Source organism: Chiloscyllium punctatum, chromosome 5 (genome assembly GCF_047496795.1).
Source record: "Chiloscyllium punctatum isolate Juve2018m chromosome 5, sChiPun1.3, whole genome shotgun sequence".
In the NCBI taxonomy this organism is placed as follows: domain Eukaryota; kingdom Metazoa; phylum Chordata; class Chondrichthyes; order Orectolobiformes; family Hemiscylliidae; genus Chiloscyllium; species Chiloscyllium punctatum.
The window spans coordinates 89,478,277-89,500,590 of record NC_092743.1 but is presented as its reverse complement, the minus strand read 5'-3'; the positions used below and the strand labels follow the sequence as shown (position 1 = coordinate 89,500,590).

Below are 22,314 nucleotides of genomic sequence, written 5' to 3'. Positions count from 1 at the left end.
GGGTGATCTCCTTACAGTATGGGTTTCAAATCAGTTTATTGGAAACTTATATTTCACTTGCCTGATATAGATGTGCCCAAGTTAAAGTAACCTGGTGTCATTGCAATGGTCTTCCTGCAACCTTTATACCTCCCTCCTTTTCCAGTCAAGAAATTTTTGTGTAAACATACTTCTCATAAGAGGAAAAGGGGTTCAAATCAAGATTAATCCTAATTCATGGCTCTGATTGATAAAACAGAAAAAGAAAAACTTGAATTTTCCATGTTCTCAAAGTTCTTAACAGGCATCTCTTTGTGCAGCATGACTTCCCTACCCCCACCCTCTTTTTTACCTTTATTCTTTCCTGTATTTTATGCATCTTCTTTCCTTAATTAATTTATTCATCTTTTTCATTCAAGACTGATGTTTTCTCAAACCACATGTAAGCAAGTTGGATGAACTATATTTAGTTATATTCAAGCTGATGAATACAAGTTACCCTCGTATTGATTTTGTTTACAGTATACCTCCCAGATTAAAGCAACCAGATTAAAGCACTGAGACGACAAGCAATGTCACTGTATAGGAGAAAGTGAGGACTGCAGATGCTGGAGATCAGAGTCAAAATCACTCAATGTCACTGCATAGGGTAACGAAACAAAATGAGATAGTCCTATGGTCAATGTAGTGCAAAAATGGTCAAAAATAATTGTCTGTTGCTATGAAGTAGGTAATGCTTTTTTGGTGTGCTCTCATAATAGTCTGCAAAATGTATCTGATGCTTTCAAAGATTAGACAATGGCTTATTATTAAATTTCTTGGCTTTGATATTTCCTTGATTCTCCTACTGAACTTAAACACTTCTTGTTGCCATGGCACTGTGTGCATGCAAAGTACACATAGATAATAAATATTAAATCAGATTTTACAGCACCACTGCTTTGCTTATCCAATTTAGCTTTTTATCCATCCTCGATTTGTCACATAGAACATTGCGCTGATCTCCCTTCACATCGTACAATAAATCTAACCTCTTTAGACCAATAAAGTAAGATACACTGTTACAAAACTGCATTTACGATGAGAAACTTACACTGCACAGAAGATGTAGCACGTGGGTGGACAGACTATGAACTTTTTATTTTAATTTACAACAAGTATAGGGAATCTGCTAAATTTATTGTTTTTAAGAATAAGTGATCTTTCCCAATGAAAACCAAGCTCTTAAATGGAGCGTTTTTTGTGAGGAATTATTCATTGGCACTATGTTTTGTGGAGTGGACAATTGAGACAGTACTTGAACTTCATGACCAAACAAAGCTGCTTTGAAAGATTGCATCTGAAAGTACAGTGAAGCATGAAATCAGAGGCTGAGGGGTGACCTTATAAAGGTTTACAAAATCATGAGAGCTAAGATTTACAAAATCATGAGAGCCATGGATAGGGTGAATAGCTGCAGGGTCGGGGAGTCCAAACTAGAAGGCAGAGATTTAAGGTGAGAGAGGCAAGATTAAAAGGGACCTAAAGGGGCAATGTTTTCACACAGAGGATGGTGCATATATAGAACAAGCTACCAGAGGAAATGGTAGAGGCAGGCACGATTACAACATTTAAAAGACGTTTGGACAGGTATATGAATAGGAAAGGTTTACAGGGATATGGGCAAAATGCAAATAATGGGACAAGTTCAGTTTTGGATACTTGGTCGATATGGACGGGTTGGACCAAATGGTCCATTTCCGTGTTGCTTGACTCTATGAGAATAACAGATATTTGTGAGTCAGTGGACCCAGAGTTTGGGAAACTAAGCTCCTACAGAATGTGATTTGGTATCTAAAAGTGGAAACCACACAGTAAGAAGACTATTAATAGCAGGTAGGGATTCTCTTCTCAACAATAGGAAACTTAAACGGAACATCTAAAATTGCTGTATATAAAATGACCTTGACTTTGGAAGTGTGTGGAGAACATCACTGTGAAGTCCAATTTTGAAAGTGTAAATAGAGGGAGCTTTTATTGCCACATTTCAAGTGGCGTTGAAATGCCCATCAGCCATGATTGAATGGTGGAGTGGACACAATGGGCCGAATGGCCTTACTTCCACTCCTATTTCTTATGGTCTTATTGGACATCTCTAGTGAGTAGAAAGGAGATTGGTTGTTGATTAAGTTTAAATCTAAGGTGATAGGAAGACATGCAACATCCTGCAATCAAGTTTGCAGTTTCCTATGTATGTACAAAAATGGACCACTATGTGACAAACTCAAAAAAAAATATATTTCTTACATTAATTTTGTTTTCGCTGTTTCTTTTCCGTCCACTTCAGGGATAGACCTTATAAAATCACAGGGGGCAAAACAGGACAAGAACAGGCCATTCAATCCATTCAGTCCATACCTTCTTTTCAAGGACCAATCAACTCAGCCCCACTGGCATCTTCCTTCCTCATACCTTTGCATTTTTTCCTCTTCAAATATTCAATTCTTTTGCAAGCTATTATCAAATCTGTATCTACCACTCTAAGAGGTGGTCTCTTCCAAACTGCAAACACTTATCGTATTAATAATGTTTCTGCTCATGTCATCTCTGGCTCCCATGCCAATCTCCTTAAACCTGTAGTCTCTATTCCATCTTTCAGATTTGGAAACAGTTTCTCTTCAGTAACTTTACCTAAACCCTTTATAATTTCAAACCCCTCTTCCAAATTAATTCCTTTTCTACACAATGGAAAACAGTTCTAACTTCTCCAGTTTAACCACACAAACTGAAAGCAGGTCAGCTGTGGCTCAATTACTGACACTCTTACTCTCTGTCACAGAGTTGTGAGTTCAAATCTAACTCAAGGGGTTTGGCACAAAATAACTTGTTTGCTCCCTTAGTGCAGCAACTCAGGGTGTGCTGCTCTGTACTGTCTTTCAGATGAAAATGTTAAAGTGAAACACTGTCTCAGGCGAATGGAAAGATTCCACGATACCTGATTGAGGAAGAAGAGGGATGTTCACCTACATTACATCACTGACAATGCTTCAGAAATATTCCACTCGCTATAAAGCACTTGCAAATACCTGCTGATTCTGAAAAATACTTTTAATGCAAATTCTTCTTTTTACCCCTCATTTAAGAGACATTTGGATGGGTATAGGAATAGGAAGGGTTTGGTGGGATATGGGCCAGGTGCTGGCAGGTGAGACTAGATTGGGTTGGGATATCTGGTCAGCATGGACGGGTTGGACCAAAGGGTTTATTTCCATGCTGTACATCTCTATGACTCAATGAATAGCCTGACCAGGAAAGGAGTGGCATCAATAAACTACATGACCAGATTCTTGGGCACACCCCATTTTTGGTGATGGGAAAAATGTTGCAATTGTACCAGCCTCCACCACATCCTCTGGCAGCTCATTCCATACACGCACCACCCTCTGTGTGAAAAAGTTGCCCCTTAGGTCTCTTTTATATCTTTCCTCTCTCACCCTAAACCTATGCCCTCTAGTTCTGGACTCCCCGACCCCAGGGAAAAGACTTTGTCTATTTATCCTATCCATTTCTCTCATAATTTTGTAAACCTCTATAAGGTCACCCCTCAGCCTCTGACCCTCCAGGGAAAACAGCCCCAGCCTGTTCAGCCTCTCCCTGTAGCTCAAATTCTCCAACCCTGGCAACATCTTTGTAAATCTTTTCTGAACCTTTTCAAGTTTCACAACATCTTTCCGATAGGAAGATCAGAATTGCACACAATATTCCAACAGTGGCCTAACCAATGTCCTGTACAGCCGTAATATGACCTCCCAACTCCTGTACTCAATATTCTGACCAATAAAGGAAAGCATACCAAACACCTTCTTCAAATCCTATCTACCTGCGACTCCACTTTCAAGGAGCTATGAACCTGCACTCCAAGGACTCTTTGTTCAGCAACACTTCCTAGGACCATACCATTAAGTGTATAAGTCCTGCTAAGATTTGCTTTCCCAAAATGCAGCACCTTGCATTTATCTGAATTAAACTCCATCTGCCACTTCTCAGCCCATTGGCCCATCTGGTCAAGACCCTGTTGTAATCTGAGGTAACCCTCTTCGCTGTCCACTACATCTCCAATTTTGGTGTCATCTGCAAACTTACTAACTGCACCTCTTATGCTCACATCCAAATCATTTATGTAAATGACAAAATGTAGAGGACCCAGCACCGATCCTTGTGGCACTCCACTGGTCACAGGCTTCCAATTTGAAAAACAACCCTCCACCATCACCCTCTGTCTTCTACCTTTGAGCCAGTTCTGTATCCAAATGGCTAGTTCTCCCTGCATTCCATGAGATCTAACCTTGCTAATCAGTCTCCTATGAGAAACCTTGTTGAACGCTTTACTGAAGTCCAAATAGATCACATCTACTGCTCTGCCCTCATCAATCCTCTTTGTTACTTCCTCAAAAAACTCAATCAAGTTTGTGAGACATGATTTCCCACGCACAGTCATGTTAACTATCCCTAATCAGTCCTTGCCTTTCCAAATACATGTACATCCTGTCCCTCAGGATTCCCTCCAACAACTTGCCCACCACCGAGTTCAGACTCACTGGTCTATAGTTCCCTGGCTTGTCTTTACCGCCCTTCTTAAACAGTAGCACCACGTTAGACAACCTCCAATCTTCTGGCACCTCACCTGTGACTATTGATAATACAAATATCTCAGCAAGAGGCCCAGCAATCACTTCTCTAGCTTCCCACAGAGTTCTCGGCTACACCCGATCAGATCCTGGGGATTTATCCACCTTTATCTGTTTCAAGACATCCAGCACTTCCTCCTCTGTAATATGGACACTTTGCAAGATGTCACCATTTATTTCCCTACAGTCTATATCTTCCATATCCTTTTGCACAGTAAATACTGATGCAAAATACTCATTTAGTATCTCCCCCATTTTCTGCGGCTCCATACAAAGGCCGCCTTGCTGATCTTTGAGGAGCCCTATTCTCTCCCTAGTTACCCTTTTGTCCTTAATGTATTTGCAAAAACCCTTTGGATTCTCTTTAATTCTATTTGTCAAAGCTATCTCATGTCCCCGTTTTGCCCTCCTGATTTCCCTCTTAAGTATACTCCTACTTCCTTTATACTCTTCTAAGGATTCACTCGATCTATCCTGTCTATACCTGACATATGCTTCCTTCTTTTTCTAAACAAAATCCTCAATTTCTTTAGTCATCCAGCATTGCCTATACCTACTAGCCTTCCCTTTCACCCTGACAGAAATATACTTTCTCTGAATTCTTGTTATCTCATTTCTGAAGGCTTACCATTTTCCAGCCGTCCCTTTACCTGCGAACATCTGCCCCCAATCAGCTTTTGAAAGTTCTTGCCTAATACCGTCAAAATTGGCCTTTCTCCAATTAAGAACTTCAACTTTTAGATCTGGTCTATCCTTTTCCATCACGATTTTAAAACTAACAGAATTATGGTCGCTGGCCCCAAAGTGCTCCCCTATTGTCACCTCAGTCACCTGCCCTGCCTTATTTCTCAAGTAAAGGTCAAGTTTTGCACCTTCTCTAGTAGGTACATCCACATACTGAATCAGAAAATTGTCTTGTACATACTTAACAAATTCCTCTCCATCTAAACCCTTAACACGATGGCAGTCCCAGTCGATGTTTGGAAAGTTAAAATCCCCTACCATAACTACCCTATTATTCTCACAGACAGCTGAGATCTCCTTACAAGTTTGTTTCTCAATTTCCCTCTGATTGTTAGGGGGTCTATAATACAATCCCAATAAGGGTTTCATCCCTTTTTTTTGCTCAGTTCCACTCAAATAACTTCCCTGGATGTGTTTCTGGGAATATCTTCCCTCAGCACAGCTGTAATGCTATCCGTTATCAAAAATGACACTCCCCCTCCTCTCTTGCCTCACTTTCTATCCTTCCTGTAGCATTTGTATCCTGGAACATTAAGCTGCCAGTCCTGCCCATCTCTGAGCCATGTTTCTGTAATTGCAATGATATCCCAGTCCCATGTTCCTAACCATGCCCTGAGTTCATCTGTCTTCCCTGTTAGGCCCCTTGCATTGAAGTAAATGCAGTTTAATTTATTAATCCTAGCTTGTCCCTGCCTGCCCTTTTTGACTGGCTTCTGTTCTCAACTGTACCAGTCTCAGATTGATGTCTTTCCTCACTATCGCCCTGGGTTCCACGATCCCACCAGCCACCCCCCCACAAATCCTTCCCCCCTCCCCCCACCAATCCCCCACTCCCCGCTCCCCCCCCCCCCCCCCCAGCCCCCACCTTACTAGTTTAAAACCTCCCGAGCAGCTGTAGCAAATTTTCCTGCCAGTATATTAGTCTCCTTCCAATTTAGGTGCAATCTTTCCTTGTACAAGTCACTTCTACCCCAAAAGAGATTCCAATGATCCAAAAAAATGTGAATCCTTCTTCCATACACCAGCTCCTCAGCCATGCATTCATCTGCTCTATCCTCCTGTTCCTGCCCTCACTAGCTCATGGCACCGGGAGTAATACAGATATTACTACTCTCGAGGACCTACTTTTTAAATTCCTGCCTAAATCTCTGTAATCTCCCTTCAGAATCTCATCCTTTTCCTTCCTATATTGTTGGTTCCATTGTTGTAGACAATGACCTCTTGCTGGCTCGTCTCCCCCATGAGAACATTCTGCATCCTAAGACATCCTTGATCATGGCACCAGGAAAGCAACACACTATTCTTCTTTTTCACTGCTGGCCACAGAAACATCTATCTGTACCTCGGATTAGAGAATCCCCTAACACAATTGATCTCTTGGAACCCGACGTACCCCTCGTTGCATTAGAGCCAGTCTCAATACCAGAAACTTGACTGTTTGTGCTACATTCTCCTGAGAATCCATCACCCCCTACTTTTTCCAAAAATATCCTTTCTTTAAAAGAAATATTAATAATTTTACTACTCAAGAATATCATTGTGCAGAAATGAATCAGCAGTGTACTAGTCAGTGTCTATACTAACGATAAAGAATTGGAACAAAATCCAGCTGGGAAGGAACGACATTGCATTTTTTCCGATCAGTGCTGTTTTGATACAAACACTTAACATGCTTATACCAGTTTTTTTGTTGATCTTGTAATGCTGATCCTAACAATTCTTAAATGAAATGATAAGTGTCAATATTAAAATAATACAGACAGGAATTTGCTGTCAGAACAGTAAACATTCACATTACAGTGTGACTAGTGTGCCACTGTTCAACAGTCACTGTAATGTTTCATACTGTGAATAAATCTAAAACTGAATCATGATTAGCTTTTGGTCACCAGCTGTCTGTCAGAAACTTAACACTCATGTTTGGGAAGGTAAATACAGACCTAGACTGCTACATTCCCTGGTTTTACATCTTAGAAACCTGACAGAGTGTTCCCAAGTACAATAGCTTGAAGTACAATACATTGTGCATAGCAAGGTATCAAAAGAGGAACAGGGTGAATGAGAAGATTTTATTTGGTGTATTGATTGATTGCACAGTGCTGTGTAAGACACTGAAAGAACTTGCTAATGTTTTCCAAACAGTAATCTTTAAACTGTAACTGAACCAACACACATCATGTGAACTCAATTTTATATCTCTTTAAAAAGACCGTACCTTTACTGAATGAACTTCCCTGAAGTCTCTGAAACCCAATCTGCTAATAGAGGGACTGTTGTGGTCTCAGTTTTACCAGATTATTTTGCTGCAAGTTTCTTCTTTCACAGGAAGCATTAGCCATTTTCCTACATGCTAGCCATTGGAGCAACATCATTTTGAACTGATATAGACCACAACTAAAAGCTTATTCCATAGTTTAATATAACTTACCAGGCCTTACTGGAGAGGGGACAGCAAGAGGTCATTGTCCACATTGGAACCAATGATATAGGAAAGGAAAAGGATGAGATTCTGAAGGAAGATTACAGAGATTTAGGCAGAAATTTAAAGAGGTCCTCGAGAGTAGTAATATCTGTCAGGTACGGTAGAGGTCTTGTGGCACAGAGGTATTGTTTGTGCTATACACAAGAAGGTCCAAGTTTATATCCTATACCTACATCCCATATATGCACAGAAGGCTTTTGGTAATGCAACCAAATTGGTAAATTGTCAGCCTGTAAGTCCTTCCATACCTATTGATAGCAAGCAGGAGAAGTGGAAGAGCCTGCCAGTCAGCTGCCTTGCAGGGGACAATTTCAATCCACTTTCATTCTTTTCCTGAAGAAGGGCTCATGCCCGAAACGTCGATTCTCCTGTTCCTTGGATGCTGCCTGATCTGCTGCGCTTTTCCAGCAACACATTTTCAGCACTTTCATTCTTTGTCAAGATTAGAATGGTGCTGGAAAAGCACAGCAGGAGCAGGAAAAATTGACGTTTTGGGCAAAGTCTGCCCTTCTCATTCTTTGCTGACAAGCATGAACCAATCCAATGAAAGTCCATAGTCCAATAATTGGAAACAAGGGCAGGAGAAAAGACAGACCGAAGTAGAGTTCTTAATAGCCTTGATATCATTTAGAAGATTTATTTTTTTAAAGAAGACATTGTAAAAAACTATTCCTCTTACTGAATTAGTATTCCCCTAAAACAGACAAATTATTTACTATTGTCCAGTCTCTGCTACTGAATAGAGTAACATTTTTTTTCAGCAGGAACACAGACTGATGCACACTAGTGCAAACTATTGAAATTAACTTTAGTTTATAGTAGCTAGCACATCAGGGATAGGCAGACCAGCAAGTATACCCAATAATGTCTTGAACTACAATCAAACAAATTACCTTGGCTGGGTTTGAAATATGTCCTTCACTTTTCTAACTATATTCAGGAGTATAGTTGTGCTAAAATCCCCATCCAACTTACAACCAATGATTGTTCAGTGTTGGGCAATTCTCTTTGTTGAACTTTGGTTTTCTTGGAGTCCTTGGTTCAGTAGTTGGTGATGGGCAGATATTTCACCAGCAGAGCAAGGTAGGTTGATAGGAGAGATTCCATTAACTTGAATAATATTTTCTAATTCTTATCCAAACAACATTCCACTTGACAGATACTTTTTTTTTATCATGAACTGCCTTAGGCACAACTCCAGTAATGTCACGTGAATACTATTGTGAGCTTTTATTAAGATGCAATATTTTAAATCCAATTCAAGAGGAAGTGGAAGATATGGTGACTAATGGGGCATAATGTACATTGAGGAGAAAGTGAGGACTGCAGATGCTGGAGATCAGAGCTGAAAATGTGCTGCTGGAAAAGCGCAGCAGGTCAGGCAGCATCCAAGGAACAGGAGAATCGACATTTCGGGCATAAGCCCTTCTTCAGGAATGTGACAGTCCTGATGAAGAGATTATGCTTGAAATGTGGGCTCTCCTGCTCCTCGGATGCGGCCTGACTGGTTGTGCATTTCCAGCACCACACTTTTTGACTCAATATCCAAGAATAATAAAGAAAAAATCAGATTTGATGACAGACTGTATGATTACTTTACACTGTATCCAAGTAATGACACAAGATATGTATCTTTGTGCATATACAGCAAAAAGAACATTTGCAATTTTTTTATGCTAGGCAAACCAGCCAGGCCCCAGGCTTGATTCCAAATGAAGTCTTTTCTTGCATACTTTTTAATGTGACACCTGGCAGCCAGGTTCTTGCTTCTCCAGGGCGTTGTTCATGACACATCTGTCAGCCTGCCTTCTTGAAGGGGCCTTGATATATGCATCTCATATAGTTGGTGTTCTTCCCTTCTCAGTTTCAGATGATCCTGCAAACAAATATCACAACAGACAGGATGGAAAAGCTTAACTTTTCTGTTTCTGGCCAGTGAGATGCACAGATACAGCCAGTTAATTTCTAATTGTAGTTCTTTACACTCTTTGAGGAGCCTTAGTTTTACAACAAGAGTGAGGCAAATGCATATGCCACTGATCTTGAAGAAAACCTTGTGGAGACATCAATAATCTTTGCAGTGAGAATTTTAACTTTCTCACTGTGCATTTGGTTGTAGCATTCCTCAATGGGAGTCGTCAGCAGTACAAGCACCAATTGCATTAAAGAATTCTCCTCAGGCAGCCAAACAGGAAATGATTAGCAGCAAAATCATATTACTCCTTAAAAACACTGTACAGAGCTAAACTAGAATTAAGACGAGGTGACAGCCAGAGATGAAATATTATGAAAATCTTTTGATCTTTTAAATAATTATTTTTAAAATTGCTGTAAAAAAAACCGCAATTAGTCATTGAATACCATTCCACATATTTGTCAGGGCCAGATAAACTGTTCAGGAGAGATTATTGCCTCCATTACTATTAAAACCCCAGTTCAATCTCAATGAACAAGGCTTAAGTTTTTAATATGCTTTCTGGCAGTGATATGAGAATGAAAAAGATGGTGACCTCACCACATCTTCTGTTTTCAGTGATTGTTGAAGGGTGAAGATTCACCATCACAAACCCTTTAAATTCCAGACCATTCTTTTAGCTGGACTTCAGTTTTCTAGACCAGTCAGAATTTATTAAAAATTTGCTTGTGTCTTCCAACTTTGATTGATTGAGCGTGTTCCAATGTGTTCTGATAGCGAGCAACATCAGAAATTACATTGAAATAAGTTATTCCTGTCTTTTCCTATTTTTGCAGTCAGCCTCTTATTGTATTGCGTCCAGTTTCCATCTCTGTCTTTATTGTTCATTGGCATTACTCCTTGAGTAACCGCATTGTGGTTCCTACTTTTGAATGCTTTTAAAAAATGGATCTCTCTGTTAATAAGGTTTCCAACCCAACTTAGGTAGCTGAGTGTGTTTCACAAAGGGGAGAGCCGGACTGTGTATCAGACAGATGGAAACTTCTTACTTAATGTGAATTTTTCAGTGGTTTGATTTGCAGAACATGTTTTGAATGCCTGACTGACCAAAAAGAATTATAGCAATGTGCAGCAGTCTGCTTGAGTGATCTCAGCAAATGAAGAGGCCTTCTGAATGAAGTTTAGAGACCGTTGGCAACCTATATTGCTGCTGGAAATGTGGTGCAGACAGGCAACTAGAGCTGGTTAGAAACTGGGAGTTCTCCTGACTTCTCAAAGCCTGTCAATCAGCTAAAAGTCAGGAATGTGATGGAATACTCACCACTTGCCTGGAAACAACCTGTTCTTGTCCACCACTTTAAGCATTCACTCTCTCCATGACAAACACTCGGTAGCAGCAGTGTATATATAACCCACAAGATGCACTGCAAGAAATACCTTCTAAATTCACTACCATCTAGAGGGACAAGAGCAGCAGATGCAGGGGAATACCACCACCTGCAACTTTCCGTCCAAGACACTCACTGTCCTGACTTGGAAATATATCAGTGTCACTGGGTGAAACTCCGGGCACTTCCTCCCTAACAACACTTGCTGGCTCATCAAATGATTCAAGTCAGTTCTGAGGAAGGATCACTCAACCCAAAACGTTAACTCTGATTTAGAGTCTTACAGGTATACAGCACAGAAACAGACCGTTCGGCTGAACTTGTACATGCTGATCAGCTATCCCAACCCAATCTATTCCCATCTGCCAGCATCTGGCCCATATCCCTCCAAACCCTTCCTATTCTTATACACATCCAGATGTTTTTTAAATATTGCAATTGTACAAGCCTCCACCACTTCCTCTGGCAGCCCATCCCATACATGCACAACCCTCTGCATAAAAATGTTGCCCCTTCATTCTCTTTTATATCTTTCTCCTATCACCCTAAACCTACCCTCTAGGTCTAGACTCCACCACCCCAGGGAAAAGACCTTGTTTATTTACCCTATCCACAACCCTCATGATTTTATAAACCTCTATAAGGTCACCCCTCAGCCTCTGATGCTCCAGGGAAAACAGCCCCAATCTATTCAACCTCTCCCTTTAGCTCAAATCCCCAACCCTGGCAACATCGTTGTAAACTGTTTCTGAACCTTTTCACGTTCCACAACATCCTTCTGATAGGAAGGAGACTAGAATTGCACACAATATTGCATAAGTGGTCAAACCAATGTCCTGTACAGCTGCAACATGACCTCCCAACTCCTGTACTCAATACTCTGACCAATAAAGAAAGCATACCAAATGCCTTCTTCACCTGCGACTCTACTTTCAAGGAGCTATGAACCTGCACCCCAAGGTGTCTTTGTTCAGCAACACTCCCTAGGACCTTATCATTAAGTGCATAAGTCCTAAGATTTGATTTCCCAAAATGCAGCACCGTGTATTTATCTGAATTAGATTCAATCTGCCACTCCTCAGCCCATTGACTCTTCTGATCAAGATTCCATTGTAATCCGAGGTAACCTTCTTTGCTGTCCACTACACTTCCAATTTTGGTGTCATCTGCAAACTTATTAACTATTTCCCTTATGCTCACATCCAAATTATATATGTGATGAGAAGCAGTGGACCCAGCACTGATCCTTGTGGCTCTCCACTGGTCACAGGCCTCCAATCTGAAAAACAACCCTCCACCACCAGCCTCTGTCTTCTACTTTTGAGCCAGTTCTGTATCCAAATGGCTAGTTTTCCCAGTATTCCTTGAGATCTAACATTGCTAACCAGTCTCCCATGGGGAACCTTGTTGAACCTTACTGAAGTCCATATAGATCATATCTACCACTCTGCCCTCATCAATCCTCTTTGTTACTTCTTCAAAAAACTCAATCAAGTTTGTGAGACATGATTTCCCACGCACAAAGCCATGTTGACTATCCCAAATCACTCCTTGCCTTTCCAAATACATGTACATCCTGTCCCTCAGGATTCCCTCCAACAACTTGCCCACCACTGACATCAGGCTCACTAGTCTACAGTTCCCTGGCTTGTCCTTACCAGCTTTCTTAAACAGTGGCACCATGTTAGCCAATCTCCAGATGTCCAGCACCCCACCTGAGACTATCGATGTTAGAAATATCTCAGCGAGAGGCCCAGCAATCATTTTCCTAGCTTCTCAGAGTTCTACCTCTCCGCAGATGTTGACGGACCTGCTGAGCTTTTCCAACAATTTCTGTTTTTGAGAAAGTGAGGACTGCAAATGCTGGAGATCAGAGTTGAGAGTGTGGTGCTGGAAAAGCACAGCAGGTCAGGCAGCATCTGAGGAGCAGGAAAATTGACTTTTTGGGCATAAGCCATTCGCTCATTCCTGATGAAAGGCTCATGCCCAAAACTTTGATTCTCCTGCTCCTTGGATGCTGCCTGACTGGATGTGCTTTTGTCACACCATACTCTTAATTTCTGTTTTTGATTCAAGTAGGTAGCTCACCATCACCTGCTCAAGGGTAATACAGGGATGGACAATGTTCACGTCAACTCTGACAGAAATAATAAATTAACTCCTGGTTTAGGCCCTTAGCCTTTCTGAGACTTGGGTAAATGCCTCTGCCATTATCTGCTGTTTTCACTTGGTTGCCTTTTGTTGAGTTAGCCTGACCCATCCCCTGTCCACTCATGCAGCACCCACATGGTTTGCAGTCTGGAGTATAGCTTCCGTTAGTCAGGTAGTCAGTCAGCTCCCTCTGCTGCTGTCCTCAGGCCAGTTTATTTTCTCGGTCAGCCTCTGAGTTACCTGCAGTGTGTAGGAACTCCAACGCTTTCCTGTACTTCCTCCAGGTGCCAGCTCCCAGCTCCTGCACAATGAACTCCCCTTGTACATCCTCAGGGTGAGAAGGCTTGCTGTCTGCTGTGGGAAGAGTGTTGCAGTAACTGTCTCCCTGGATCCCTGTTCCGGGATACGGGCTGATGTGTGATCCTTTCCACCAGGATTTCTGCTTGTGTTTGTTTGAATGGATGTTTCAGTCCCATTTCTTGAGTTGTTTCTCCAATTGGCCACACATGGAGCTGTAGGCTGACGTCAGTGGGTCTTTTGCTATTTCTGTGGAAGCCTGGAGCCACCGTGGGGCAGAAGTAAGGGGTTTCTCTCTGGGCTGCAGTTCGACAGCGTGAACATCCCAGCGGTGCTTGGCTCCTCACAGTCAATCTGTTTCAGCACAGTGCGAAGCTCGAGGTGTTTGGGTGAGTTTTATTTTGAGGCTTTTGGCGTGAGGTGGGGTTGGGTTGGGTTATTGTGTGTGTATTTAGCCGGATAATAAATGAAGCTGGCTGCAGCTCTGGCAGAGCGGGTCTTGATCCAGGTTCCCAGGGATAGCCTCTGAGTGTGAGCATTCCCCCGCCCGCCCTCGGCACGCCCCGGAGAAGTGACCGGTCCAGCTCCGGGTTAGGACACTGGTCCAGCGATTATATACAGCCCTGAGGTTTTCAATGCTGCTGGGCTCCTGATGGGAGATGCTGGGGGGGGCTGGGAGAACAAGGGACACTCAGCCGAGTGCTGGGCTGGGATTGGATTGGAGGGGAAAGAGAGGACTTTTTCGCAATCCCTTGTGGCTGCGTGGGAGTGAAGTTTCCAAATCTCAAGGGCGCTTCACCCCCAGCCCCCCCGCTTTTATTTCTTTTTCACATCCAACAGCCCTCCAGTACCTGATCACTGGGATTGGAGGGATGCATCCAGGTTCTGATTGGAACCAGTTCAGCAATTTACACCTACCTCAGGAAAGCATCGCATTCTTCCAAGAGGGTCATTTGCATCTGTGTATTATTATCGCATGGAGTTCTCTTTAGATTTTGTTACACACAGCAGCACGCCTTGTAACAGATCCTCCCTCTCCGTCAACCGCCAAGTATTAGACAGCACACACTGGAGTGCGTGAAGAGTGAATGCTTTTCGTCAATCTTTTTGACGTTCTCATTCTGAGCAAATGGTTCATCAATGTGCTATGTCATTGCCTGGTCTGCATATATGTAATCTGATTTGTATTTTTTAAACCGTGTATGTGTATATACGGGGGGGGGGGGGGGCGTGGGGGACGGAGTCTCAGTTTAACTGACCTGGGGGCTTCTGATCTGGACGTCTGAGAATCAGAAGCACACAGGAGACAGCCAGTGAGGGATAAGGACCAGGGCTTTCCCCTGGGGCCCCTCATCAGAATCAGAATTTTGACAAAGTGGCAGCTGATGGTGTGCTAAGATTTCAAATGCATGAAGGATGTGGAAAGCATATTGTATGGCTGACTGTGATTGGGATAATCTGATGGAGAGCCTCATTGGGAGCTTTAATCAGCCTTTCTCTTTCACACTGCCTTTTATAAATCTCAAGCACTTGCTGTTTTGATCTGGAAACGACTGGAATTGTTGATTCTCTTATGCAAGTGGTAGTGTCAGGTTATTGGATATGTACTGGAAACTTTCATAGTGCGGTTGTTTGGGGAAAACAGTTTGAGTCAGTGATGGGCTACTCACGAAGCTGCAACCAGACACGTTAGTGGTTTCTGTCTGATTTCAGGCATGATGTCTGTACACCTGGAGCAGAAATAGCCACAAGTGCAGAGAAAAAGGGAACGGTGTGTCATTATTAGGTAACAGATCATGTGAAGTTTCTTTCCTTTTGACATGACTAGCTACATCCACTAAAGTGAAATTAATCTAAGTTAAATAGAACAAAGCATGACTCTTTCATGACATCAGTAAAGATTGTTAGACTGTATTAGTTTCCACACAATTAATCATGCCAATAAATAAAATGCAGATTTATTCTATTTTAGTCTAACCAGCATTACCTGTGCTTACCATGTGGGGAGCTCTGGAATGAGGAGACAGTGTTATGTGGGAGACCTGCTCATATTAAATTAAGATGAGGTGAATTTTTCTTCCCTTCTGGGAATGGAGGTTGCAACATTGAGTATGTTCAAGGCTTGGTTAGGAAGAACTTGATTTGACAAGTGTTGTGAGAGCAGGCAGGAAGATCAACTGTGATTTTATTGAAAGTTGGAACAGTCTTGAGGGGCTGAATGCCTACTGCTGCTCCCAATGCTTGTGTTCTGGCACAAATTTGCCAAGACAGGACAGGTCTTTAAAAGGATTGGCCCGGACATGATGGCCTGTCACTGAGCTTACAATTATATTCTGTGATTGGTTAAAGTACAGTTAAAACTTGTTTATTCCAGTAAAATCAGTCAACTTTCTCTGCTGTCCATTTCGTTTGACCTACTCTTTATCTCAGTTGGCTTCTGGCAAAAGATCAGTTGTGTGATTGGTCACAATTCAACACGCAGCTGGCTTTATTGAAATAACAATAACATTTGAATGTATGTTGTAGTTCTTGTATAACCAGTCTGAAGATCTAAATGATTCTAATGTATCAATAAGATGTATGCACAGGATTGAAATGTAAACCTGGCAGCAATGTGTACTAGATAGCGATCGTTTTAATCTTCAGTTAACCTAAATAGGGAATGCAAATCTAGACTGCAGAAGGGTTACAGCTGAAGTGTTGACTTCCCTACCTCTTGATGCTGCCTGGTTTGCTGTGTTCTCCCAGCCGCCTGCTTGTCTCCCTTGCATTCTAGCATTTGCAGTTATTTTTGTCTGTAAATGATGTAAGTAAACTGAGTAGGATTAAAATTAATGACAGGTCACCTTTTTGAAGCCAGGTAACAGAATGGATTGGAAAATTCCTACAAAACCAAGGGTAGAATTTGAGGAGAGGATTTAGACCAGCAAGAAGAGGGGAGCCCTGAGAAATCGGCACTGGGTTTGCCATCCACATCAATTTCCTAACTTGGACAATAACTTGCAAGTTTGTACTAAAATCCAAAAAGATGCAAAAGAGACTTTCGGAGGTTTAGGAGAAATTACAGAGATGCTGTATTGGGAATGAGGAATTGTTAAGCAGGTTGGGGGCATTCTCCCCAGGAAAGAAGACTGAGAGGAGATCTGATCTTTTAACATTTTATAAAGCATTTTATATGTGGGATGTGGAGAGAAGAATCAAATGCTGCTATACAGAGCAAAGTTGTGATGAGTAATCAGGAAAAAACAAGTCTTGGTTATTTATAATTGAATAATTTATGAAAGCTGTAGCATAAAGCTTCACTCTCTGGTACAAAAGGTAAATGAACTGCTGGATTGCATTAACAGATGGATAAGGTTCAGTAGGTAATAATTTGTATGATTGTGACATTTATCGCTGGCCTAATCTCTCTGTGAACCATCCTGGTTGTCTAACTGGGGTGGATTTTAATATTTTTTTGAAAGTTACAAGCTCAAGTACTGTTTTCCAGTTGAGGAAGTTGGTTTCTTTGGAAAAGAGGAGCCTAGCAATTTTTATCTGGTTCAGTAGCATCAGCCACTTTAGTTAGCCTTGGCTTGTGACCTTGTTGGGAATTCACTTACACTACCTTTTACTTAGAATCTAAACCAAAGATGTAGTAATATTCTCTTCAGATCAGGATAGGTGACTCGTGTCTTTTTCATATGTATCCCTCTTCAGTCTCTAGTACAGCAGATTAAGGAGTTCAAATCATTAGCTATTTTAATCCAGTTTGAGGTGTATTGTATATAGTAACAGGTAAAATTGCAACACATTTCAGTTGCTAGTTATTTCCACATAATAACAGAAAACCGAAGCATGTTTTGCAAACTTACTTCAGTGATATGTTTTTTGCTTGATTAGTGAACTAACTCTTCTGTATTCAGTTGTACATCATGGGTCAGAACCATTTTTGTGAAATCTCCTGCCTTTCTTTTAATGTTCTTGTTTGTTTAATGAATATTTTGGTAATGAGAGAATTTTTCTCACTGTGTCAAAAAGAATCTGTCCTCTACCTACCAATACCACCTTCTCCTGCACCTCTATGAATCTCAGATTTCCAAAAAACACCCAGACAGCTAAATAACTTGCCCTTTTTGTTTGTTTCTGAATTTTAATGATTTAATCTTAATTTAAAGCTTCCTGTTTATATAAGTGTAAAAAAAAATCAACATTGCTCTCAAACTCCTAGCATGTCACATAATTTTGACCTACCTCAATATTTCTGTGGAACAGACAGACAGATTCCCAATAATGGAGACAAAAGGCCTTTGAGCAGTTTCTGCTGGTCTCCCACACAACTCATGCAGAGGGCCTTTAGAAGTCTCAGGGCAAGCAACATAAATGACCAGTTTTGCCTTGTTCTTTTTTCCTCCTGTCTGTCCCACCTGTCTTCTGACAGAATCCCCATGGAATGTCATGGTCTGACATTTGATGCTTTCTGGTTTCTTTTCTGGATTATGAATGGACCAGCTGCTGCAATTTCTGATTTTAAGAATGGGGAAACTTTTTCATTCTAACTGTGTACTGAAGGAAAATGAAGATCTAAAGCATAATAATGACTGAGAGTGACACTTAGATGCATTAGTGGAAACTGCAAGGATTCTGCAATGGCAGAACCGCAGGAAATGAGGTTAATCCTCGGAAAACAATGGCTCATGAGGCTAAAGGCAACTTGTTCCTCAAATTCTCATGTTCATAGCACACTAACTAATTCTTCACGAGTTAGAATGGTGTTAACCAGCTTGGCATTATGACTACATTAACATGTTGTGCAGTAAGCCGTGCTCTTCCGAATTCAGGATTTTATAATCATAGAATTCCTACAATGTGGAAAATGGCCATTTTTGTGCATCGAGTCTGCACTGACCCTCTGAACAGCATCACACCCAGACCATTCTATCCCTGTAATCCCACATTTTCCATGACAATCCACCTAGTCTACATAACTCTGGATTAGCAAAATCAATCCACCTAACCACACATCTGAGGAATGTGGGAGGAAACCAGTACACCTGGATGAAACCCACGCAGACATGGAGAATATGTGGAATTCGCACCATCTCCCAAAGCTGGAATCAAACCGAAGTCTCTGGCACTATGAGGCACCAGTGCTAACTACTGTGCCTCTGATGTGGCCTCATGTCTATCAGAAGATAATCAGATCATCTCCTGGATTGGTTTCTCTCCCCTTCACATCCCAACTCAAAGAATGATCTCTCCTTATTCAAAACTCACTTGTTCATTGCTCTTTGTTCATCTGCGTTGGCTTCACATTCTAAATATACATTCTATAGCATCTTTGAGTTTCAGAAATTGAGAATCAAAGGAAATGTGTGTTCAAGGAGGAATTAAAAATAGAACATGACAGAGGTAGTATTGAAGATGGGAGGGGCTTTTACCATTCACAATTGACTATTCAGCAAATTGAATTGTAGTCTCTTCAATTCTGGGCTATATTTGCCAATTACACCCACTTCATATTGATCTTTTGTATTCCTGCATAACAACTGGCAGACACAGCTGCACCAACTGATCACTTTCCGTTGGGGAATCTGAAGAGTTGTGATAATATGGAGGAACTTTGGAACTGTAAAAGAGAAGTTTGTTAAATCATGATGTAACTATGTTTAATATTATACTTGGTTCCAAAAATAGTAAATACTGAACTTTCAATCCTCCATTTCGCTTTACATTCCCCCAACCATTGTTTGCTTAAGGTAGTTGTCATCTAAAAAGATGTTGCCATCTCTAGATGTATCTCTGGCTACTTAATGGGAAATCAAAATAATATTTTTAGATGAGTAGGAACAAGAGAGCAAACATCCAAGATTGTTAAAAGTAAATTTGGGGAGGACACAAATTTTTTTAGAATGTGCGAACTTAAGAAATGGCTACAATCATGGCTGATCTTCTGTCTCAACTCTGCTTCTTTGCCACTTCCTCCTTTCTGTTGATTCTTTGAGAAATCTAAAATCTATTCCAGACTTGAATCTACTTAAGAATAGAACAGACAGCTCCCAAGACTCTCTCTTCATTGAGTGAAGAAACTTCTCATCCCACTCCTAAACGATCAGCCCTTTTATTCTGGGATGCTGTTTTAGGTTTCCTCACAGACAACCTCTCAGTACTGACCATTTGAAACCTTTTTTACAATGGTATATATTTCAAAGAGAACCTCTCTGCAGAGGCTAACTAGCAGCTAAAGCAGGACCCCTCGCAGACATTAAGTCAACCTGTTCAGCCCTTCTGTGGCATACCTCTGGAGCAGAATATAAGAACTAAGAACAGGAATAGGCAATTCAATGCCTTTCATCTCCTCCACCATCTAACACGACCATAGCTGATCTCATCTTGGCCTCACTTTCCACTTTCCTGCCTGATCCCCATAACCTTTCAACCCGTTACTAATTAAAAATCTGTCTGCCTCCACCTTCAATTTATTGAGCATCCCAGTCTCCACCGCATTCTTGGGGTAGTGAATTCCACAGGTTCATGACTTCTCTTTGAGAAAAGTAATTCATCCTCCTCTCAGTTTTAGGGTTAAGGGTGGTAAATTAAAAAACAATCATTTTCATATCATGGGGAACATTTGCTTGACATCTAAATCATCAGGCCCCATTAGCATTTTATATACCTCTAATTATATCTCCGTTTTATTCTTCTAAACTGCTGAATCGCTCCTCACAAGACAAGCCTTTCATTCTCTGGAATTAATATTGAGCACATCTCTGAACTGCCTCCAATGCAATTATATTCCAGTGGAACTTGAGCCCAGGCCTCATGGCCTAGAGGCAAGTTTGTTATCACTATATATCCAAAGACTCTTCAGCATACTTGGTAGGGTGATTAGAAACACTAAACTCATTTGAAAACTAATTACTCAATCCTATAATTAGTCTGTGGTAAGGCAGTTCCAAAATTATGAAATTTGACTGGCTGAAAGGGCTCTTGTCTATCTTGATGAATTTTACAGCAGGCTTGTACTTGAACATAGTAATGCTGTTTCTACAATAGGGGTGGCATGGTGGCTCAGTGGTGACCACTGCTGCCTCAGTGTGCCAGGGACCTGGGTTTGATTCCACCCTCTGGCAACAGTCTTTATGGAGTTTGCACATTCTGTGTGGGTGGGTTTCTGCAGATCCTCCAGTTTGGGGCTGAGTGGAGGTGAAATGTCTACATCTAGTGGTAAGCCCATGGAAGTCTCTGCCTCAAGGTGGTTGAGGTCAAAACAGTAACGTTTTCAAGGAAGGACTTAAATATAGATCCTGCAGTTAAAAGGGTATTGAGAGAAAGTGGGACTTTAGTACTGAATCAATAATTACCCATGATTCTACTGAATGGTAGAACAGGGCTGAATGGCCTGCACCTGCTATTATTCTCTATTTCTGTTTCCTCCCATAGTCCAAAGATATGCAGGTTAGGTGGACTGGTCATGCTAAATTGCCCATAGTGTCCAGGGATGTGTAGGCTTGGTGGATTATACAGGGTTGGAGGTGTGGATCTGGATAGGATGCTCTTTGGAGGGTTGGTGCGAGCTGAATAGCCTGCTTCCACACTGTAGGGGAGTTCTATTGTTCTAATTGGCCAGTCTGCCAGGGTAAATAAACTTCCCAGGAATTATTGTAATAAATATTGTTTCCGTAGAAGAAGAATTGTTAATTGCAGTCTCCTTTTTTCTCTTAGTTTCCAAACACTCAAAAGGAGAACTTGTTTTTTTTTGGGAAAAAGAGGCCAATAGTGGCTGCAATTTGGGCAAATGATAGACAAATTATAAGAAGATTAGTTTGAAATGGAAGTAGTGTGAATTTGATTATTTTGTGGGAATAAAGAGATCTACTTATAGGCATTTTTGCTTTTGTGCCATGAATGTTACTTTAGAACATTCCCTGTAGCCTTTCATCAATATTTAGTGATTTCCTGGTGTGTTTTCCCCTGTTTACTTTACCTCAGCAATCACGACAAACATTTGTAAACGATTTCTTCAGCAGCTAACTATAGATTCACAGAGCAAAGCCTTCATGGGTGAGTTATTTTCCTGTTTAACAAATCCTAAACATTATGATTGTTCCTTTTAATTTGCTGTGTTTAAGTCTCATTGGTAATTTGCATTGCTGTCACAGACTGAATACTGGATTCATTTCTGATCCGTGCTACAGCATTTAGTAATTGCTGTAGCTATAATTGAATCTTCTGAGTTGCAAGTAGGATGTATCCTCAGAAATAACTGTTTTTAAAAAAACACAAATCAATAGCTCCTTAATTGTATGGAAGCTGATAAGTCCTGTTGACTTATAGAGCAACCTGCTGAGAAACTATGGGTGCTCACAAGGATTTGTCTTGCTTCAAGGCTGTAAGATCCTGTCAACTCCTTTGTGGCAGTTGCTGATAACTCTCCATGGTAAACAGCTTCTACAAAAGCTCAGCCTGGGTCCATTCATGTTTGAGATTTTCAAGCAGAACTTAGTGGATTGTGTCTTGTCTAAGGCCCTCCAATATATTGTTGCTGTTGTGTGTGCCTGGTTCAAGTGGCATTTACTATATTACCCATCCAAAAATTCCAATCCAATTGTATCTGATCACAGGCTGGACTTCCTTGACATTTCCTGTGGATGAAATGACGTAGCAATAAAGTGGTAACTAAGAACTGAAGGCTTATGTTGGGGTGTGGTG

The 22,314-nt window shown here is 41.2% G+C and overlaps 1 protein-coding gene and 1 long non-coding RNA gene across 14 annotated transcripts in view; one reads left to right on the top strand and one right to left on the bottom strand.

The window, feature by feature from the left end:
• Positions 1 to 9,087: 9,087 nt before the first annotated feature.
• LOC140477218 (uncharacterized) lies at positions 9,088 to 14,773 on the bottom strand. The gene is made up of 2 exons (XR_011960675.1): positions 14,542 to 14,773; positions 9,088 to 9,748 (listed from the first exon to the last, which is right to left on the bottom strand). It is a non-coding gene; the product is annotated as an uncharacterized lncRNA (long non-coding RNA).
• LOC140477215 (neurocalcin-delta) overlaps positions 13,744 to 22,314 on the top strand; it is a 437,252-nt gene continuing 428,681 nt past the window's right edge. For 5 of the 13 annotated variants that reach the window (XM_072570721.1, XM_072570719.1, XM_072570717.1 and 2 more), the window contains exon 1: positions 13,746 to 14,012. The gene's annotated coding sequence lies outside the window, so the exon portion shown is untranslated. Of the gene's footprint in view, positions 14,013 to 22,314 lie in introns of all 13 variants that reach the window. The other 8 variants (XM_072570713.1, XM_072570715.1, XM_072570712.1 and 5 more) reach the window with 3 other exon arrangements.